This window comes from Paroedura picta, chromosome 9 (genome assembly GCF_049243985.1).
Source record: "Paroedura picta isolate Pp20150507F chromosome 9, Ppicta_v3.0, whole genome shotgun sequence".
Lineage (NCBI taxonomy): Eukaryota > Metazoa > Chordata > Lepidosauria > Squamata > Gekkonidae > Paroedura > Paroedura picta.
Window position 1 is genome coordinate 39,145,156 of NC_135377.1, and position 21,797 is coordinate 39,166,952.

A 21,797-nucleotide genomic window follows, 5' to 3' on the forward strand; every position below is an offset into this window, starting at 1 on the left:
ACCTATTTGTTGCTCCTCTCCTTTATATTTATAGGGAAATTAATGTTACCTTTTGATTGAATGTAATATGGAGCCTAAATGATTTTACAACAGCCCATGACATGTCGCCCACGTGCCCTGTATAGATGACAGAAGTTTAGGCGGTCACATTGGGCTAGATTGTGGTGATACTAGCGAGTATCTGTTGCTATGAGGCATTTCCCATTTTTAAAAAACAGTCCCGTCCCCGGAAACAATGGAGGCAGGAGCGAGGGCAGGACAACTCCCTAGTGTTATGAATACTGCTGCTACCTCCTAACTTTCCGTTGGCTGACTGCTTGTGGCATCTGTTGGGATTTTCCCAGTTGAATTTAATTTATTCAATTACATTGCTCTCACTACAAATCGGAAGATGTAGCGAGAACAGAGCTAGGAGGAAGTGGGAGGCTGCTGGAATCATCTGAAACCCTGAAATAAAACCGTCTGCATCATGTAATGATTGTGCTGAATTTCCCTTGTGCAGAGTGGCCCCAACAATTTCCAGATCCAATATACCCACCCACCCCTCCAAATACCAAAGGGTTTTGCATACCCCTATCCCCAAATTGTCTGCCAGATCTCATTCTTTGGTCCTAAGACTCAGGTTTGGAGCTCATTTGCAGGGTTTCAAAATGGCCAGTTGAAATCCCAGGACCTCTATATATGTCTATTAGTTGTAGCAGTTGCACGTGTAAACTGGAGATAAAAAACAATTATCTGGTACTAGGGTTGGGCGCATCAGCGCCTGAAGTGACCAGTCTCTCCCAGTGCAGTCAGTGCCACACTGCGGTGGGAGGAGAGGGCGCCAGCGTGCCAGAAGGTGCACACACGCAGATGCGGAGCTCTGCACCTGCGTGTGTGCACCCACTGGCATGCTGATGCCCGCACCTCCCCTCCAGCCCCCCACGGCACGGCGCAGTCTGCACTGGGAGAGACCAGCCACTTTGGGCACTGAAGTGCCCAACCCTATCTGGTACTGACAGCTGCACTGCATTTTTCATACAGTGTACAGTTAATCCCCATGTTATTTTTTCATATATATGTGATAAGTATTCTCCAATTCAGTTTACATATGGTACCATTCATGGTGCTATATATGTCAAAATGCACAGAAGTTCTACCATCAGTACTACTATCCAATGTGACATCACCAAGTTGCATTCCCACTATATTACCAGACCCTACATCATGAGTCTCCATTTAGGATGCTAGCAACCTGGCAACCTATCCCCAAATTACATCTAACTTCTCCAACCACTTTCTTGGGCATCTTGCTTAGACCTTGTTTTCCCAGAAAATATAGGCCAACTCATATGGTTATTAGCTTTAGTTCCATTACCTGGCATTAATGCCATTAATAAGTGAACCCCTTTGGTTATTAGCCCAGTGCCTCAAAGGAAAATGATGTTTCCCAGATATTCATAGCAGTTCATAAGTTGCAACAATATTAAATAATGTTATCCAACTTTAGTGGGAGTGGAATATGTTTCCATTTATTGGCCTTTTATTGTGTTACATTTGAGATTATATACTACCAGAATAACAGGTTTGACAATTATTCCTTTGAGAATTTCCTAGTCAGCATTTTATTATTAGATTAATTTAAAAGATAAAGGGGTTGCTATATTTTAGAATATTATATGTATATAATGTAGATTGGCAATTAATATTATGAGCTGTGATTATAGGTGGAGCATAAAGTGCTAGATGATTATGCTCCAGGCCAAAGCTAGAAGCTTATCCAAGAAAGAAGGAGAAAATAAAAGAGCCATACTGATTATTAAGAAATAAAAATAAGGTCAAAGCAAATAAAATCAAAATATATTTTATTACTTGTTTAAAATTCCCTACGTGTTTCACCAATTGGCTTCTTCAGGGGAATCTGTAATATATAATATCCTAATCCATTACTGTTCTCATAAATAGTAATGGTTATTTAGTTATAATTACATAAATAGATAAAGATTTGTATTAAGATCAAATTACCATTTGTACAGTATACTACCAATCAGTAACAAAACAATTAAGAATAACAGCTTGAGCTTTTTCTGTCCTTAAGATTGTTTGAAAGAAAACAAGAGAAAACCTCTCTGTACATAAGAGAGATAAGATAAACTGTTTAGCACCCAATGGATTTGGGCTCAATTTCAAAAGTATCTTATACTTAGACAAATTTTTGGGCTTGTTGGTCTTATAGAGTTTTTTCAACAAGAGTCCAAGATCAGTAGCAATCACTAATGGAATGAACCTACTATATTTAGTCTATATTCACAATTACCTTTATTCCACAGCTACCAGCAAGCAGAAAACCTGTAACAAGAATATTTACCTGACAATGTGGACAGAATGAAAGTGGACAATGCCCGTGATCAAGGGAACCACGGCCAGGAGGTGGGCAGACCAGTTTAAGAGGGAGGTGGTGGAGTCAGAGGGGATATTAAGGGGGGAGGGAAAGAGGAGTGTTGGGGTTGGAGAAGGAAAGCAGAAAACAGAGGCACTAGAGGAAGGTGAAAGGAAAAATTGTTGTAGGGTGATGAGACCCTGAAATAAACAGTTGAAGAAGCACAAATCCTGGTCTCCAAGTTCTTAAAGACAAGATAGCTGAGGGTGGCAAATCCAAGTGAGGCCAGCTACCCAATGCCACAGTTTGCACATCAAATATGTGTATATAGTTGCTTCAAATGTCAAAGTGCAACCATATATACATACTCTATGGGCAGTGTCTATAACAGCCATTATAGATTAGGAAAGTGGTTACAATTATGAAGGAACTACTCTCTCTTACTACACTGTAACAACCTGGCATTCTCCAACCAATATAGGGACAATGGCAAAGGCTTGTAACAGTAGCAAAACATGTTTCGAACTTTGTTTTCATGTTCCACTTCTGCTCTCTATATACGATAAAGTAAGGCGTGAAAAACCTTCAGCATGAAGAATATTCTTTCTAATATTATGTTAATATAAAACAAAACAATGTGGTTGTTTTGTTTTTGCAGTTGAATGGGCAGTTGAATGGGCATTATTATTATTATTATTATTATTATTAGATTTATTTCCCGCCTCTCCCGATAGGCTCGAGGCGGGTCACAACAACTAATCCCATTAAAATTCCCATTAAAATATCAATCTACTAACTAACATGGCAGCTAAAAATCCCATCCCTCCCCCAATTATTAAGAGGTGAAGAGGAAAGGATAGGGGAGTAGCGTACACTCCAACTCCTAGGGGGGGAGCGATGTCCCTGATTTGCTGACCCCAGCCTCAACCATAGACCTGGTGGAAGAGCTCCGTTTTACAGGCCCTGCGGAAAGTTGACAAATCCCGCAGGGCCCGCAGATCACCCGGGAGCTCATTCCACCAGGTAGGGGCCAGGACTGAAAAAGCCCTGGCCCTGGTCGAGGCTAGGTGCGCTTCCTTCGGGCCGGGAATGACCAACAGGTTCTCACCCACAGAGCGTAAGGCCCTGCGGGGGACATAGAGCGGTAGGCGGTCCCTCAGGTATGTGGGTCCCAACCCGCGTATGGCCTTGAAGGTTAAAATCAAAACCTTGAACCGGATCCGGGCAGCAATTGGCAGCCAATGCAGCTGCCTCAGCACCGGCTGGATGTGGGCCCTCCAAGATGTTCCAGTGAGGACCCTAGCGGCTGCATTTTGTACCAGCTGTAGTTTCCGGATCAGGGACAAGGGTAGGCCAGCGTAGAGCGAGTTACAGAAATCTATTCTGGAGGTGACTGTCGCATGGATCACAGTGGCCAGGTGTTCGGGGGACAGGTAGGGCGCTAGTAGGCGGGCCTGGCGAAGGTAGAAAAATGCCTGGCCCGCTACTCTCTTGACCTGAGCCTCCATAGTCAGGGAGGCATCAATGGTCACACCCAAATTCCTAGCTTGGGGCACGATGGTAAGTTGCACCCCTGCTAGGGTGGGTAAACGCGTTACCTGTTCCCACCCCCTTCCCCCCAGCCACAGGACCTCCGTCTTGGAGGGGTTGAGTTTCAGGCGACTCTGTTCGAACCATTCTGTCACCGCTTCCAAACATCTGGCAAATGGTTCCGGGGGGGAGTTCGGGTGACCGTCCATTAGGAGATAGAGCTGGGTGTCATCCACATACTGATGGCAACCCAGCCCAAAGCTCCGTACCAGCTGGGCCAGAGGGCGCATAAAGATGTTAAACAATGTGGGGGAGAGGACCGCACCCTGAGGGACCCCGCAAGGGAGTCTATAGGGCCGCGAGAGCTCATCCCCCACAGCAACCCTCTGGGACCGGTTCTGGAGGAAGGAGCGTATCCAGCACAAGGCTGTGCCCCGTATCCCCGTGCCGGCCAGGCGATGGACCAACAGTTCGTGGTCCACGATGTCAAAGGCCACCGATAGGTCTAAAAGGACCAACACGGCTGACCCACCTCTATCCAGCTGGCGACGGAGGTCATCCAGCAGAGCGACCAAAACCGTCTCCACCCCGTGGCCAGGGCGGAAGCCAGACTGATATGGATCGAATGCTGAAGTTTCCTCCAAGAATGCCAGGAGCTGGTCCGCTGCCGCCCTCTCCACCACCTTGCCCAGGAACGCTAAATGCGACACTGGGCGGTAGTTAACAGGGTCCAGCGGGTCCAGCGATGGTTTCTTCAGGAGAGGGCGGACCACTGCCTCCTTGAGCCGCTCAGGAAACTCTCCCGTACTCAGGGAGGAGTTGATGATGTCTCTGAGCTGGCCCCCTATCTTCTGGCCACCTCCCTTGAGGAGCCAAGAAGGACAGGGGTCGAGGGGGCAGGTAGTCGCCCTGACCGAACCTAGCAACTTGTCCACTTCAGAAGAAGAGAGCCGCCTGAAGCCATCAAACCTCACTACCAATGGCGGCCAACAGGTCTCCAGTTCATTCACTGTATTAATTGTGGCGGGAAGGTCGCGGTGGAGTGACAAGACTTTATCCGCAAAATAGCTCGCAAATGCCTCGCAGCCGATTTCCAATTGTCTGGTGTTTTGGCGCCCCTCAAGGGCGGTAAGTGATCTAACTATCCTGAATAATTGGGCCGGGCGAGAGCTTGCGGACGCGATTTCCGTGGCAAAAAACTCACGTTTAGCCACTTTCACCGCCATCTCATACGCCCTCATAAGCGTGCGATAAGATGTTCTTGTAGCCTCGTCACGAGTCTTCCGCCACACTCGCTCCAGTCGTCTCGCTCCAGTCTCGCTCCAGTCGTTGCCAGCAGAAATGACACCACAGCACTACATTAAACTGCTATACACCACAGAAATGTGTGGCAGAGCTGGCATAATTCCTATGGCTTGAAGCATGTCTGAAACAGATTCACACATCATTCTGAGTGTCCTTACATGCTGGCTCAACTGTGATGCAACTCCTGTAGGGCTGCAACGCCTTGTCCAGGGTACTGTAGCAGTTATATTAGCAAGACTATTCTTAGGTACATTTTGTTATAAGATTTGTTATAAGCCTGGAGTGTTCTTTTTTCCTCTGCTTCTATGCCAAAAGATCATGAACATGAATGTAGCATTGTTGTGATAGCAATATAGGGGTAAAACGTCTTTTTTTTTTTTTTTTTTACAGAGAAACCATGAACTGCAATAAGAGCACAGGGCATAATCCAGATATGATCCACTGCCTTGAGAATATATGGGAAAAGATGTGCCCTAAGACTTTCTCTCAGTAAAAAAGAGCATGCAGGGTTTTATTTTGCCTCATTTGCATGGCAGCACAAGGCAGGGGAGAACTTACTGGTTTCAGCAAGGGAGACCCAGTTTCAAATGTTTTTGCTCAAGTCAAACTTGCCTCTGTGCCTAACCCCAACATTAACCCTTCTAAAATATTAAAATGAAATATACATTTCCAACCAACCCACTTCAAAGGGGGGGTCAAAATCAAAATCTGATTCAAACTTTCTTGTGAAGGATGAAATCTTTCAATAAGAGAGTTGTGCTTATTTAGGTAGTAGAGAGAGAATAATTCTAACCATCTGTTACTTGCACCATATAGGATTCCCAGGTCTGGGCTGGGAAACACCTGGAGATTTTGGGGGTGAAGCTGGGAGTGGGTGGGATTTATTTATGATATTTATATACCACCCTCCCCGGAGGCTCAGGGATGGGGAGGGGATTCTGTGGAGTATAATGCTAGGGAGTCTACCTACCAAATTACTCATTTACTCCAAGGGAACCGATTTCTTTAGTCTGGAGATGAGCTATAATTCCAAGGGATCCCCAGGTCCCACCAGGGGATTGGCATCCCTAGACCCACATGAGCTAGTCTTCAGACCTATAACAGCTCCATATTCCATACTGACTGGCTTATCTCTAGCACTTCATTTAGGCTAAACAGACCACTTAGTCTAAACTCTCTACACCTCGAGATGTTAACAACCTACCCAAAACCCAGAAAACTCTGATACAAAGGATTTTGTGCATAAGTCTATTACTTACACAACATCCCTGTAAAGTAGGCCAGGATCGTCTTACACTGCAAATAGAAGGCAAAGAATGAGAGAGAGCAGCTTGCCTGCAATTACCAAATGTGCTTGTGAGTGAGTGGCAATTGGACCAGAAACCCACTTGACCAGTCATTCTGTTAATCAATAATCAATAGTCATGTTTCTGTACATGAGTGGATAATGATGAAGGCAGTGTCTGACTGCTCAGCAATATGATTTGGGGGGCAAAGGTGGGTCCAACTCAATCCAGACTCAAAAGGCAGAGAGCAAGAACTAAAATGACATCCAAGCAAAGTGCTTCAAGGCAGTGAGACAAGTACAGAAAATATACACACATTCATTTATATCAGTGCTGTATAACATGCATACTGCTTTGATGTTATGGTGGGCCCAGGTTTATAGCTGAGGTATACTGAGGCACAGTAATAAGTGAATAGCCCAGCATCACTTAAGTGTACTTATGGCACAAATTTCTTAAGAATGAACAACATGTATGTATAAAGGGCTGCTAGGTGTAGACAAAGTGCTTTACCTTTGGAAAGGGGCTGTGGCTCAGCGGGAAACCATCTGCTTTGTATGCAAGGGGGCCTAAGGTCCATCCCCTGACATACTTTGGTGTGAAAGGGCTGGAGAGTCACTGCCAATCAGAGTAGACAGTACTGATCTTGATAGATCAGTGATCTGATTCAGCTTCATGTATCCCCTAAAGAGAAACGGCTGCTAGGCTGCCAGATTCTTCCCAGAGCCTCATCCTCATGCACTGGACTGTCATTTCCATCTGTGAACTGTTAGAGGATATGCTAGGTTGGAAAAATTATAACCACGTATGTTTTTTTAAGTAGTCTATCAGGCTGAACATTTATTAAGGTTTCTTCATCAACTCCCTCCATCATTCCCCCCCCAAAAAAGCATCTCCATAAAGATAACCTGAGATTTGTACAAAGCATATTGCTGTGTAATCATTATGCAAACTGGTAAGTAAACAATATGGCCATGCTGATATTCACCTCTTTACCAGTCTTTTTCTATGTTTTTCTATTTCGTTTTCAACATTCAAACAAACACCTCTTTACTTTCTTGTACTTCACTCATTTTAGCTATGTAAAAAACACTCTCCTTCCTCCAAACCTCTATTTTCAATTTGGAACTAGAGATCCATGATGTTCAACATAAGAATGCCTAACTGAATATTATCCCTGTTCATAGGTTTCGCCTACATACAGACAGATTGAAGACAGAGGGCTGATACAAAACCTTGCACCTTCCCCCATACATAATGGACTGAAACCTGTTAGATGATACATCCCCAACCCAGGGACGATGATGATAACACCCCAAATATTGCATGGGGTATTTCTACCCTTTAACATCTGCATTTACCCCATGGAGATTGCTCTTGGTGGATGGGGCAGTAGTCTCACTGTGGTTTTACGTTTTGAACCTACAAGAATCAGAATGTTTAACAGAATATCTTGCTTTCACATGTTCTGAAAAACATTTCCTCATAAGGATGTTCAGAAAAGTGTGGATTAGAAACCCCTGATAATATGATTGCATACTGTGAACACTAATAACAGAATAATGTGCTGGTAGCTCAGAGCGTTACCATGAATAACACCTTCCCCATCTCATGTCACTGTTTCAACATCTTACAGCCTGTGTTAGATTGCCCTGAAAGGTAGCCACTTAGGAATTACCTGCAGACTGATGACACTGCCAGATTAAAAGAGGGTGGCACACAGAATGCCCCATCATATTATGCTGATGTCATTGCATTAAGTAATTGGCCAACTATCACCTCTGTATAGACATATGAACAGTGGCACCATTTCAAGCCAGCATTAGTAGAATTGGATCGCTCAGGCTCTCCATTTGGTTTGGTACATCTGAGGACCAAGTGCACCCGTCTTATCTCACTAATGTCCAATTATGCGTAAGCACATTTGTTCTCCCAAGTGCATGCAGAATTGGGCAATTTGAGTACAGAACAAAGGTTTGTGTATGCAGTATAAGTTAACCATATTAATCTGTCTGGAGGTCAAGCATGAAATGGATAATTTCTCTCCTTTTTGCTCTCTCCCAGAAAGCAAATCTTATAGCCTAATCTGCCCTTGAGCAGTATTCTGTATAATGTATGTATATAGGTATGCGTAATGTACACCTTATTAAACCTTCTCTGTTTGGAGATATTCCAGTTTACTGAATCAGAAATCCTAGATGCTGAAAACATTTACTGAAAGGATGCCTGAAGGGATTCAGTTCACTTCTGCTTTCTTAGTTATGGCTGTCTTAAATAGTTTGCTGGTAGGAAAATTTATCTCTGCATGGTTTTGCACTCATTATGATCCAATTTTGGTGTCTGTTCACTTCATTTTAGCTGTCAGCTGCAAAATCCTAGCACAGCATTATCAGCAACTTTTGTGCTATGGTTTAAAATTATTCCTCCTCAATAACGCCTTCAACTCATACAATCAACGAACTTCTAAGTAATGCTGAGTGTTTTGACCAGGTCTCATTAGACTGTTTTGACTTAAGCAAGTGAAGAGAAAGTAAATTTTTGTCACATACAGCCATTATAACAGCAAAGGTTTCCATGTGCTTGTTGACTGCCCATAGTTTTACTAAGATATTATATAAAACATGTTTTCTTCACACATTTCTTCAAAAGCATTCTTTTTCTGAAAAGGAAAAATGGTCAGCAAAGCCCCACTCCCTCATATGAGTAGAAGTCATCTCTGCTCACAGAAAGCAGTGGTCTAAAATCTTTATAAATCTCCCTTTTGGGCTGCAGTCCTCTGCCTAGCATGTTATTCCATGTTATTCTTGACTGCCTTCTAAAACTTAAGCATGGGTCAGGAGATAGAATGAGAAAGTAAATGAGGTGAAATCCCTTTGGGAAGCTTGGGGACTATTTAAAACTACAATACTGGATGTTCAGGCACAGTGTATACCACAGGTTAGAAAATGTATCAGCAGGTATTTAAAAAGGCTTAGAAGCACTAGAAGGTGAGAAGTATTCTTTTATGCGGTGGAAGGCTAGTCCGTGAGATAAATAAAAGGGAGTACAGGTTTTGGCAAATAAAATGCAAGTAGGTTATCAGATAAGGAACTATGAGAAACATATTGCAAAAAATATAAAGACCAACAATTAAAAAATCTTAAAATATGTTTTAAGAAGCAGAAAACCAGCTACGGAGGAAGTGGGACTCTTGGATGACTCAAGGCAAAAGACCCGAGTGGGATCGAGGTGACAAGAGAGTAGGTCCTATGACTGGCAAATTAAAAACTGGCAAATCACCAGGCCCAGATGGCATATGTCCAAGAATACTGAAAGAACTCAAATGTGATTTTGTGGACTCCTGACAAAAATATTCAGTTCAATACTAAAATCTGCCTGGAAGGTAACCCCTATCTTTAAAAAAGGTTCCAGAGGAGATCCAGCAAATTACAGGCCAGTCAGCCTAATGCTAATACCAATTAAGTTGGTGGAATCCATTACTAAAGATAGAATTTGTAGGCATGTTGATGAACAAAAGCTATTGAGGGAAGAATCATCATGGATTCTGTAAAGAAAGATTTTTCCTCACTAATCTTTTAGAGTTCTCTGAGGGGGTAAACAAACATGTGGGCAAGGGTGACCTAGTACATGTTGTTTACCTAGACTTCCAGAAAGCTTTTGATAAAGTTTTCTCATTAAAGGCTCTTAAGTAAACTCAGCAGTCATGGGATAAGAGAATAAGTACTCTTGTGGATTAAAAAATGATTAATTAATAGGAAACAGAGAATGGCCATTTTCAAACTGAACTTGTATTCCACTTTAGTAACTGATTGCTAATGGATTTTTTCTGTCATTTCAGACAAACCTATTTTAGAAAGCAGCTGCTTTCTAAACTCACTTATGTTGGTTTAGCAAAGTGTAATTGAGCTGGTTTCTACACTTTCTACACCTTCTGAATCACTGTGGTCGGCTATTTAAAATGTCCATAACAGTTCCTGCAATACCACTTTCCTCCCACCCACCTAGGGCAACCTAGGAGCAAACGAAGGGGAAGGGAACACGTGGACACCAGAACCCCCCCCCCCAAAGTCTAGCTACAGGATGGCGGCATCTGTGGCGGCAGCTCACGTTGGCACTGAGGAGGGTCAGGCAGCAGTGGAGTCGCTTGCTCCCTCCCCCTTCGCTTGCTCAGCGCTTGCTCCCTCCCCCTACATGTCCGTCAGACCCGGCAGGGCTGCGCCTGTGCAGGCTGCAGCCGCCCTTCCTGGCGTCCACCTCCAATGCGGCGCCCGCTTGCCAATACAGCAGCGCGCTCGCCTTGCTTCCCCTTGCTTCCCCTTGGCTCCGCATCGACGCCTCGATGCCTGCCGCTCCGGATTTTGCCGCCGTTATACCCCGTCCTGTGCATAACCGGTTTGCTTCGAGTCTTCCCCCTCCGCATTTTCCATGTGACCCGAAATCGCCATTTCGGCGGCCGTGCATAATGGGCCAATGTGAGATCTCCACAGTATCACTGTGAGGATACTGGCTGCTGCATTCTGGAGCAGCTGTAGTTTCTGGATCAAATCCCTCATCCAAATCATTTATAAATATGTTGAACAACAGAGGCCCCAGGACAGATCCATGAGGTACTCCACCAAGAGGATACTGAACCATTAACAAGTACCCTCTGGGTACGATCTGTCAACCAGTTATTGATCCACCTGACAGAATTAGGATCCATACCACATTTTACCAACTTGTGAACATGAATATCATGTGGAACCTTATCAAAAACTTTACTGAAATCCAGATAAATTATGTCCATGGCATTCCCCTGATCCAGCAAGGCAGTCACTTTCTCAAAAAAAGGGATAAAATTAGTCTGACATGACTTGTTCTTGTGAAACACATGCTGAGCCTTAGAAATCACAGCTCTCAGTTCCAGCTGCTCAAGAACTGACTGTTTGATTATTTGTTCCAAAATTTTGCCAGCTACAGATGTCAAGCTGACAGGTTGATAGTTACCCAGGTCCTCCTTTTTCCCTTTCTTGAAGATGGAGACAACATTTGCCCGCCTCCAGTCATCTAGCACCAGGAATGCTGACAATTGGTATGCAACAGCCCCTTCAATCATCTTTCCCAGAAATGTTAAGTGCAAGATGGGACAATAGTAATTGGGTTCTTGCAGGTCTAGAGATTATTTTTGAGCAATGGGAGAACCACTGCCTCTCTTAGACCTTCTAGGAATTCTCCTGCTGAAGGGGGCCCACTATTCTTGTGTCAGTTGTTTTTAGCAGCCACAATGGGCATGGTTCTAGAGGGCATGTGGTTGGCTTTGCTGACATTAGCATCCTGTCCACTTCAGTCAGCATGAGTCATCTGAAGTTACTCAGTATACTCTCCAAAGATGGCCAAGGCACCTCTAGTTCGCTTTCTGTATCTAAGGTTGGAGGGAAGTCATGGCAGTGTGATGTTTGCTATAACTGTGAGGTCTGTTTTGCCCTGTGTTCTTTTGGTAACATATTAAGGAGCCATGTGAGCAAGATAAATGACACATAATAAACGACAAATAATTTTTAAAATAGTAAAACCAATAACATGATGGTTGCATGGAGAAAAAAGTGGCTCAATTCTGGGCAGGTCTCTGTGGCTGGATGACATTAACTGCTGTAGTATAACCAGAAGATGGTGTGGTCATTATCAAAGCCCTTAGTAGGACTTGGCTGGTAGTCTTGCCCTTTTTTGTTCATTTGATGACCTGGGAAGGAGTACTTAAAGAAGGCTTGTTTAAATAATATTAGTAACATCTTCCTTCCTAGCTCATTTCAAAGAGCAGACTAGACAGAGTAGTTTTTGAACAATGTTCCACTGGGTGTAATGTAATTGCTGTAATCCCAGAAGCACAGAAAATTTATCTTTGAATTACCAACCACTGATTTCTGAAAGCAGCATTAAGCACACACAGGATGACTCTTTTTGACCAAATAATACATCAAAGCAATGCTTCTTATATGCCGTTGGGAACACTTTACATGTGGCAATTGTCTTAATTGGAGAGGTCAATGTTTCTTCTGTATCTTGGGTGATGGGAAAAGATCAACTGAATTTATAACTTCAGCTAAATTCCTCAAAAATGCATTATAGTATCCTGAAGGTGCCCTTTCTGGATTTCTTGATTTTGTTCCCTACTACCAGAAATCTTTTTTATATTTTGTATTTTATTTAAAGTTTAATAGGGCTACATGGGCTTAATCAAAAAGAAGAGTTGGTTCTTATATGTCACTTTATATATCACTTTTAAGGAGTCTTAAAGCGGCTTATAATCACCTTCGCTTTCCTCTCCCCACAACAGACATTGGTGAGGCTGAGAGAGCCCTGATATTACTACTCAGTCAGAACAGCTTTATCAGTGCTGTCGCTAGCCTAAGGACACCCAGCTGGCTGCATGTGCACGAGCGGGAAATGAAACTTGGCTCCCCAGATTAGAACTTCACACTCCTAACCACTACAAGCAAGCTGGATCCCAAAACCATTGATTGGATTTTTAGTTGTTGATCAGGCAGAATTTTTTTCACATTACTTCAGAAATCATTTGTATGGTGCTAAGTACTCCATTACACCAATGAACTTAAGGATTTAGATATATCAGAAACTCAGTTCCATAATATTCAGGTGGTAAAGTCTGAATGAAAATCTAGCAACATTAAACAAATACGACTTACCAATAACTTTAGTCAAAGTTTGAGAACATTTGCCGTGTTATAGCATAAAGAGCAAAAACACTAATCTTAATTGTCTTAATATTTCAGATATTAGTACAGTGATTTTTCATGGGGATTTTGCCAAAAATAAGAAGCTAGACCACATGAAACTGATGCCTGCCTTAGGTCTACAATATACCTTTTAATTGCATGGTTCCACCCAGATCACACAGTAAAGATGGTGGAGTCACTGACTTACCAATGTAACTGAACAAGTCTAGCATTCTGAATCTCACTCGTTTGTTAATACAGTGATCAGTTTAGGGAAAAGGTTTGTTGAAATGCTGTTACCAAACATTTATTTTGAAATCTGCTTAACAGTTTTAGTATCGTGTCTGCTGTATTACAATCACTGAACTTTCATTTCTTACTGAACAGATATAGAAGCTTAGGAACCAAAGACAGTTCATTGTTGACACCTGACACACTGATTGCAGAGATCAGAGGAGGCTCAAGACATCTGGCTGCCTGAGATGAAAGATTTAAACAGAATTTGCTGTGATGGGCTCCTATTCTTACATCTGGCAGTCCACAGACTGCTGGTGGTAACAGTAAACCATTGAAGTCACTTGATGACTCTTAATTGCCATATTGCTGATTAGTATTGCCATCTATTGTTGTTATTGTTGATTAATTGGTTGTTATTTACTGTAATTTTATGTTATTGTTATGGATTTTAAGAGAGGGGTTTTTATGTGAGCCACCTTGAGCCTTCGGGGGGAGGTGGAATATAAATAAATAATAATAACATTATATAAATAATAATAATAATAATAATAATAATAATTATTATTATTATTATTATTATAGCTATATTTCCCCTTCTTCCATCACAAAGACCTAAGTATTGCTAGGCCTATACCCTTCTAAGCCTACTATTTCAAAGGATTTAGAATTAGCTGGAGTGTTGTGAGTTGACATCCTGAGAGAAAAATTTAAAAGAAAACTGAGGTCTCATCTACTTACAGGATATTCTTCCCATAGAGCTTCTGGAAACTCCAGAGCTATACTTTGTCACTTTCCGTAAACTCTAGGAATTGCCAGGAGCTCTATGGCAAGAAATTATTATTAAGTAGACAAAACCTTATTTTTTAAAACTAAGTTGCTAGTGTATCCCTTTTAATCGTTTAATCTTTTTCTTTTACTTTATTCTTTATTTTTTGTAGTTTTACATCCCTTTGGAGGGGAGTTGTACTTGATTTTCATTTTATACTTGATTGATGATATTCATTGGAATTGTGGTCTTGTTAATTAGAAGGATAGGCGGCATTGCAGTTGCACCTTGCTAAGCTGTGCCAAGTATTTAGTGCTCTATTTCCACTTATTTAATTTTATTTTTTTAATCAATTAGTTGATCTTCCCTTTGAGGGAACATTGCTAGGGATATGAGGGGGCTTGTTGCTAGAAATTGTTAACAGACTTTTTTTGAAGAATCTTGTTGTTGTTAGGTGTTAAGTCGTGGCCAATCCATCGCGACCCCATGGACAATGATCCTCCAGGCCTTCCTGTCCTCTACCATTCCCTGGAGTCTAGGCTATCATAAAATCAACAGGATCACTGCTCAGCTTTGGGAAACCCCTGCTTTCTGCTCCCTATAGCATTTCATGGGGAGCAGAAAGCAGGGGGTTAAATGGTTCCAAGCCCAAGCAGGGTTTAAATGGCTTGGAGGTATTTAAGCCAAACAGCTGGGTGGCAGTCCTCACCATTCAGATGTTTGGAAAACCCTGTTCTCTTCTCCCCGCAGCTTTTTGTGGGTACCAGAAATCTGCAAAACAGCTTGGAGCCATTTCAACCAAGCCTGAAAGAAGTAATGGGGAGCAGAAAACAGAAATTTAAACTTTAAATGACTCATTAAGACCGTTTACGCACTGGGAACTTCACTGTCCCAGCTCCCATGCAGGAGCACAAATTGGGGGCAGATGAGGCACACAGGGCCAAATGCTCCCCTGTATGGGTGCAGGAAGAGGTGGGGCAACCTGCCACGACTAAAACTCCAGCCTGTAGCCCAGCATGAAACCTCCAGTGTGTAAACAGTCTAACTGATACAAACCAGTTCAGTTTGTGAACTGGCATATCAGTTCACAGTTCAGTCAAGGTTTGTGCCCATCCCTATTCCTATGGGCTCCTGAATGTCTACTGCTGGGAACAAGATGCTGAATTTGATGAACCGTCAGTTTGAACCAGCAAGGCTCTCCTGATGTTCATATTGTGAGCTGGCTGAGATCTCTGTTAATAAAGCTTCAAGTCTTAAAGCAATGCTAACTTGTCTCCTTGGGTACTGAGACCAATGCTGCTTCACAACACAATCCATTGCACCATTATGACAGAAATATTATGCCTCTATAACTTCTAAGAATACCATTGCCATAACTGAGGTTGCATAGGCTGATTCCCTGGTGTAGTGCACAATCTGTCACTCCTAGATGATTCCCCAAAGCCACTGTCGCAAACAGCCACTCTCCTTTTGCTTCATAATTAGGCTATATCTGGCGGAGGTTTATAGTTATATTTTTAACTTGAAAAAAAAACAGTACTAAAGTATATTAATATAAAGAAATATATATTATTAATATAATATAAAATGGGGATTTATGATTAAAGAAGTTTTATTTAAACAGATACCTACCTGTTTTTCAAATTCCAGAAAACTATAGCTGCTATTTTAAGTTTTTCATCTTAGCAATAGCTTTTTATAAGTTTAGAGATGCAGTACCCCTTTTTTCAGGGGAGAATGCTGAAGCTAAAATATAATCTAATCTGTCTTGATAAAGTTTCCTTTTTTTCCTGAGCATAGCAATAGAAATAGCAATAAACCTTTAACAATTTAGGTAAGTGTACAGAATCACATCTAATACTACTTGTGATTCTGTACACTTACCTAAATTGTTAAAGGTTTATTGCTATTTCTATAATGACATTCAGGTTTTTTCCTATACTCCTGTCCTGGTTGACCTTCTGGCCTTCCACATCTTCCACCTTTGATCCCCACACAGTCAGTCAACTATGCAATGATGTTTAATAGAATTTTTCATTAAAATAATTTGAGCATTACTCTTGTCAAATTGACCCCTATAATAAGTGTTCAGAATTCTGAGACTAAATATATGTTCTCTGAGAATACAAAGTACCCTACTTTAAGATAATCATACCAGAGTAGTTTTCTTCCAGAAATACAGTTATACTTTTAAGAGCCAGGTGAACTTGTTAAAATGCCATGAACCATGCTAAAAGTTTGTGAGGTTTGTGGTGGCAGAGCTGCCATGAACTTGAGTTTACAAACTGGTCCAAATTTGTCACTAACTTCAGTTTGTGTGCATCCTTCTTTCCTTCCCCCATTCATAAGCATTCCCACTGATAGTATGTTGTTTCCCCAATGGTGCTGGGTCATGTACAGGTAAGAATACCCACACTATCCCTGCCAAAACTGTCACAATTGTATACCACCTTCAAGTCCTTCCCTGGCAGTCTATGATTAGGGGGCTCTGTCCTGCAAGAAATACTGTGCCCTTGCCGCTGCCTCACCTCAGAGCATTTTGGTGTTGGCCCTGCCCCAATCCGCTCAGTAATCTCCAGATCCCTTTACTTGGTAGTGCATTCCCTCCTCCTCCTTCTTCTTAGTGACAGAGCTGCACTCAGGAGAAGGGAAAGCAAGGGAGCCACTATACTAGCAACAACTAAGTAAATGAGTGGGGGGAAATGGGTTCAGAAATCAGGGCCATTCCGCACCAGGATCTATGTAGCAAATTGGTTGTGGAACAAAAAAATGCCATTTTAAATAGTGGAATTTGTCGTTATGCATACCTGCCTTTGTAGTGGAATCCAGTTGCGTTTCTATCGTTTCCCACAGGTTTCCAGTCTCGGCAAAAATCGCTAGCCAGGAAGCAATATTGCCGAGCTTTGTCCTGCCCCTGGCCATCAATCAAATGAGCAGCCAATGGGCGGCCGTTATCATGCTCCTGAAAAGCCTTTAAGGCAGGTTACAAAAAAAAAAAAACACGTTGCAGCGAATCTGCGTTGATTCGTTGCAACGGAGAGACCAATCTAGCTAGCAGGTGGTTTGAGCTGCCATTTCATCATTGCCACGCTCCCCCCAAGTTAAAAAAAATACCCCCCCCGCACGGGTGTGATTTTTCAGCCGAAAATAAAGGGAAAAATAAAGGGAAAATAAACCAGCAAACAGGGCTGTGTGGTGCTTGGTGCTTGGTGACTTAAAACAGCTCTGGGGAGGGACTGCAGCCGGGGAAGCCTCGCTGAGTAAATGAAGGCTCACCGGTGCATTGATCTCCACTCGCTCTGAGAAAAAAAAATGGCGATCGCTTCGCCGGAAGATCAGAGGAGAGAGCCAGGGGGAGGGACTTTGCAGAAACCGCAACAATGATAACGCACAGAACTTTCCTGCCAGTGTTGCAGATTGGTTGCAAGAGTGTAGCACTTTCCAGAGAGTGAATCCACTTTTTGGGATTTCCCTGAAAGCGCTGCAACAAAGCGCTTTTTGCGGATCGGTTTCAGGAGTGTGGCAGATTGTCAACGACATTGTGCATAACTGCAAATTAGTAGCGATTTCAATTTGCCACACTCCTGCTACAAAGAATCTGTGCGGAATGGCCCTCAGTCTACTTTGAGCTGCTATTAGCTTAGGATGCTGAGCACTTCACCGTAAGCAGGAGAGCCAGCGAAACTTACCTCAATCAAACTCCTTGTTTGTACTAATCTCAAGCCTTGTCATCTGATTGCATCATTCTTCTTGTCTGCTTTGCGTCTGCACAACAGCCTCATGTGCTCCAGGATCATAGATGAGTTGTGCCATGGTAAATAAACTACATTTGTAAATTATATATTTAAGCTTACAGTTGCTTTTTCTCCTTTGCAGTCGGTGCATTAAATCTTTTTAATCACTGAAAAAGAATGCAGATATTCCCCCCAGGGTTAAGGTCAGGTCATTAAAGAAAGTTACTAGTCCTGCACAGCGTCACTTACAATTTACTGCTAATTTCCTTATATCTTCACTGTGATTATTCCTATTTCATTGTCTGAGAAAGTATGCATGCACACAAAGGTTCACAGCTAGAATAAAACCTTGTTGGTCTTCAAGGTGCCACTGGACTCCATTTCTGTTCTGCTACTTTAGGCTCCCTTAGGAGCCATATAGACAATATAACAAAGGAAGGAACACACAGTGTAGGAGTGAGGCAAACGTAAATACAGTGTGGCAGAAAATGCTACTAACAATAAACATCAAATATCAAATAATAAACTTGTCACAGTTTCTTACTTCAATGAAAATATTTAATTGGTAACATGAAAATGGTGGTTGGCAAAGAACCTACATAGAGGCAGTCCTTGGGAGACCCACTGTAGGCTCTGTAGGTTATTTGGCAACTACCATTTTCATGTTTGATATTGAACTGAACTGAAGAAGGTACATACTAAAACATTTTCAATTATTTTCTTCAAGCACACTCTGCTATCAATTAAATATTTTAACTGAAGGAAGAAACTGTGATAAGCTTATTATTTGATGTTTATTGTTATTAGCATTTTCTGCCACACAGTATTTCTTTGTTTCACACAAAAGCTATTCAGAGACATCCAAGTAGTATCAGCAACTATGTGCCCTTAAATTTAGGGCCATCATAGTTCTGTTCTTTGTTGTCCTTTTACATTGATATCATTGTTTTGATAGGAATGAATGTGCCTGGCTCACTTAACTGCTTATGTATATTACAAAAACATTAAAATGCTTCTACCCCACAGGTGTGTTTAATACATGTATTATGAGCCATCTTTAAATACAAAACATTGAACTTAGTAGAGTGTTTGTTTATCAGTCTATATCTATATCTATATAAAATCTGGAATATGTATGCCTCTGGAGTTTACGATTAGATAAGCAATATCTTGATTTGTTTAGGAAGATAATGACTTTCAGAAGGCATATTTTGCTTAGAGAATGGTAGTCCTACTCTGAATGAAATTTCTAACATATGGGTAACAAAGATGGTGAGGGGTTTGGAGACCAAGACATATGAAAAAAGGTTGAGGGGAGCTCGGTCTGTCTAAACATCCGGAAGAAGTTCCTGACAGAGCGGTTTCTCAGTGGAACAGGCTTCCTCGGGAGGTGGTGGGTTCTTCATCTTTGGAAATTTTTAAACAGAGGCTGGATAGCCATTTGACGGAGAGGCTGATTCTGTGAAGGCTCAAGGGGGTGGCAGGTTACAGTGGATGAGCAATAGAGATGTGAGTGTCCTGCATAGTGTAGGGGGTTGGACTAGATGACCTATGAGGTCCCTTCCAACTCTGTTATTCTATGATTCTATGTATTTATTAATGAGTTATTATGAACAGTACACATTTGGCAATGACCATACAATGTGGCACCCTTTAACAATGAAGAAGGGTATAATAACTCTACCTTAAAAGCAAGGTCTTGTTAGCAAAGGCAGGAACAGTAATCATAGCAGTCTCTACATACTCATCATGGTGGCTGTCTGGAGTGAGTCCTATTAGCTCTGCTGTCAAAAGCTTGACTTATTTTACCCAGGAGTCAGTTGATAATGGAATTAGAGCTGCCACCTTTGCATCTTGTGATAATTCAAAAGCCTTTGCTGCTTAAGTGCTCAGTACTTGAGAGCTATTTCAATTGATGTTGCCCGTGTTCAGACACAAGAAGCTGCTTGCTATTATTAGGTAGTTATCTGTTTGCTTGCTTCTCTGTTTGCAAACTGCCAGGAAAATTTAATCAAATAAAAGGATGCTATCCGCTTTGGCAATGAACCTTTTCACTATTTTACGGCTGCTTTCCATCCCTTGCCTACAAATATAGTAAATGATTTTAACTCAAACTGGGTCATTTTTTGACCTTTTATTTGATATGTCGGAGCCATAATGGCTCCTTTTGGGGCCATCTTGTAAAAAGCAGTAGACTGCCTCGTAAGTCAGGCCAGCTTTACTGCAGAAATATGTCTCGCTTGTTAGTGTCTGACGTGTTCGGAAAGCTTATAGCCCGAATGCTGCTGAGGCAATAGATTTCTCCATCACAGATGGGCTGATAATCTCAAACCTTCAGTATTATGACAGATCTTCAGCAGTTCCTGTTATGAAGTCAAGAATTTCAATACAAATGACTATTGAGCTTGCAATATCTCATTCACATAATGGTCCAAGAAGGGACCTGTTGTTATCCTCTTCCTAAGTGCCATGTTGTCTGATCTGGAGAGGATAAAACTGTAGCAGCCCTTATATGTCCTCTCTTTTTAAGGCACGAGTTTGGAGGCTCAGCGTAAATAATGAATAGAGCATTGCTTGATAACTTCAGATGAAGATCACTAGCCAATCTTAAATTATATAGCTGCAGATGTGGGTGAATCCAGGTTGGAGGTACGTAACAGTATTTTAGCACATATTGTCTAAAGTTTGCTTATATTTGTATGTTTTTTTATTCATTATTGTTTTACTGTTTTACTTGTGAGGGCCAATCGCTGGATACAATAAATCTGACTGACAGACGTTTAGCCACAAACATAAAATGTATCTCCTTTAGCAGCTGATGTTTCCTGAATGCAGGAATGTAATCTTTGTCTGATTATTAGAAACATGACTAAAAGCCACTATGTACCTATAAAGATAAGTCCAGCAAAATGAGCAACATGGAAAATCCTGAAATGGGACTTTCATAAACAGTACTGACTTTCTTTGACAAAACTGTATGTCTTAGAGAAGTGGTTCTCACATGTGTGACATTTGATAACACTAATCAATGCCCCTATATCTTCAAGTGTTAGATTATTATTCCCTTAAAAGGGCCTTTCTCCTTGCGCACCTAAACATCTTCTCTTCAAACCTATCAAGAGGACGCTTCCTTCAAATCCCTCGAAATGAGAGAAGCTGTCTGCATGGGTGCAATGTACCAGATACCCTTAGCCACCTGTTATTCAACTGCCCCAAATTTCAGATGTTCCATCTTTATCTGGGTGGTTTTATGGGAAAACTGAAGTATCTGTGCATCAATGAGAAACATCTAGTGAAGATGTTGCTGAGTGTAAAGGGGCCTTCTCAGATAGTGGACCTTGCAATAATTCTGTCAATTATCTCGAGAACTAATCTATCTCTGCTGCAGATCGGCTATACAACACAAGGCCCTATTACTGTTGTCCATATGTCTATGCCCAGAATTTGTTTCTGTTTTAAATTTTGTTTTATGTATATCAAATCTTTAACATCATCTTGACCTGCATAGATTAGTAGATTAACTTGCCCTGGCACACCACCTGCTAGCTGTTGCAGGCCAAATAGTTGTTAAAGGCATCTTTAGGCAGGGCTGGGGCTACGTGACAGCCCCTATTTCTTGCTAGTCATTAATTCCACTCCTCTTATAATCCACAGGATCCAGCTCCTTCCATGTATCTTTTGAGCAAATCATTTCAGGTTGAGGATAAAATCTGCAAAAGGATCAGTGTTTCATTGCAGATAGTTGGAAAGTCTCTGTGAGCCATTTACTTGCCATGGAGATATGTGAAAATTTCTTTCAGAATACAATAATGTTCATGTTCTTAAATATTAAGGAGCACGGTTGGTAAAACAGTCCCACTGCAGGTG

General features: G+C 41.8%; 1 long non-coding RNA gene across 1 annotated transcript in view; it reads left to right on the top strand.

Annotated features, from left to right (window-relative positions):
* Positions 1-13,884, top strand: part of LOC143844234 (uncharacterized) — a 33,758-nt gene extending 19,874 nt beyond the window's left edge. Inside the window, exons 2-5 of the long non-coding RNA XR_013233879.1 lie at positions 2,310-2,409; positions 5,585-5,683; positions 11,434-11,551; positions 13,581-13,884. This is a non-coding gene — a long non-coding RNA (uncharacterized LOC143844234). The remainder of the gene's footprint in view (positions 1-2,309; positions 2,410-5,584; positions 5,684-11,433; positions 11,552-13,580) is intronic.
* Positions 13,885-21,797: the final 7,913 nt, after the last annotated feature.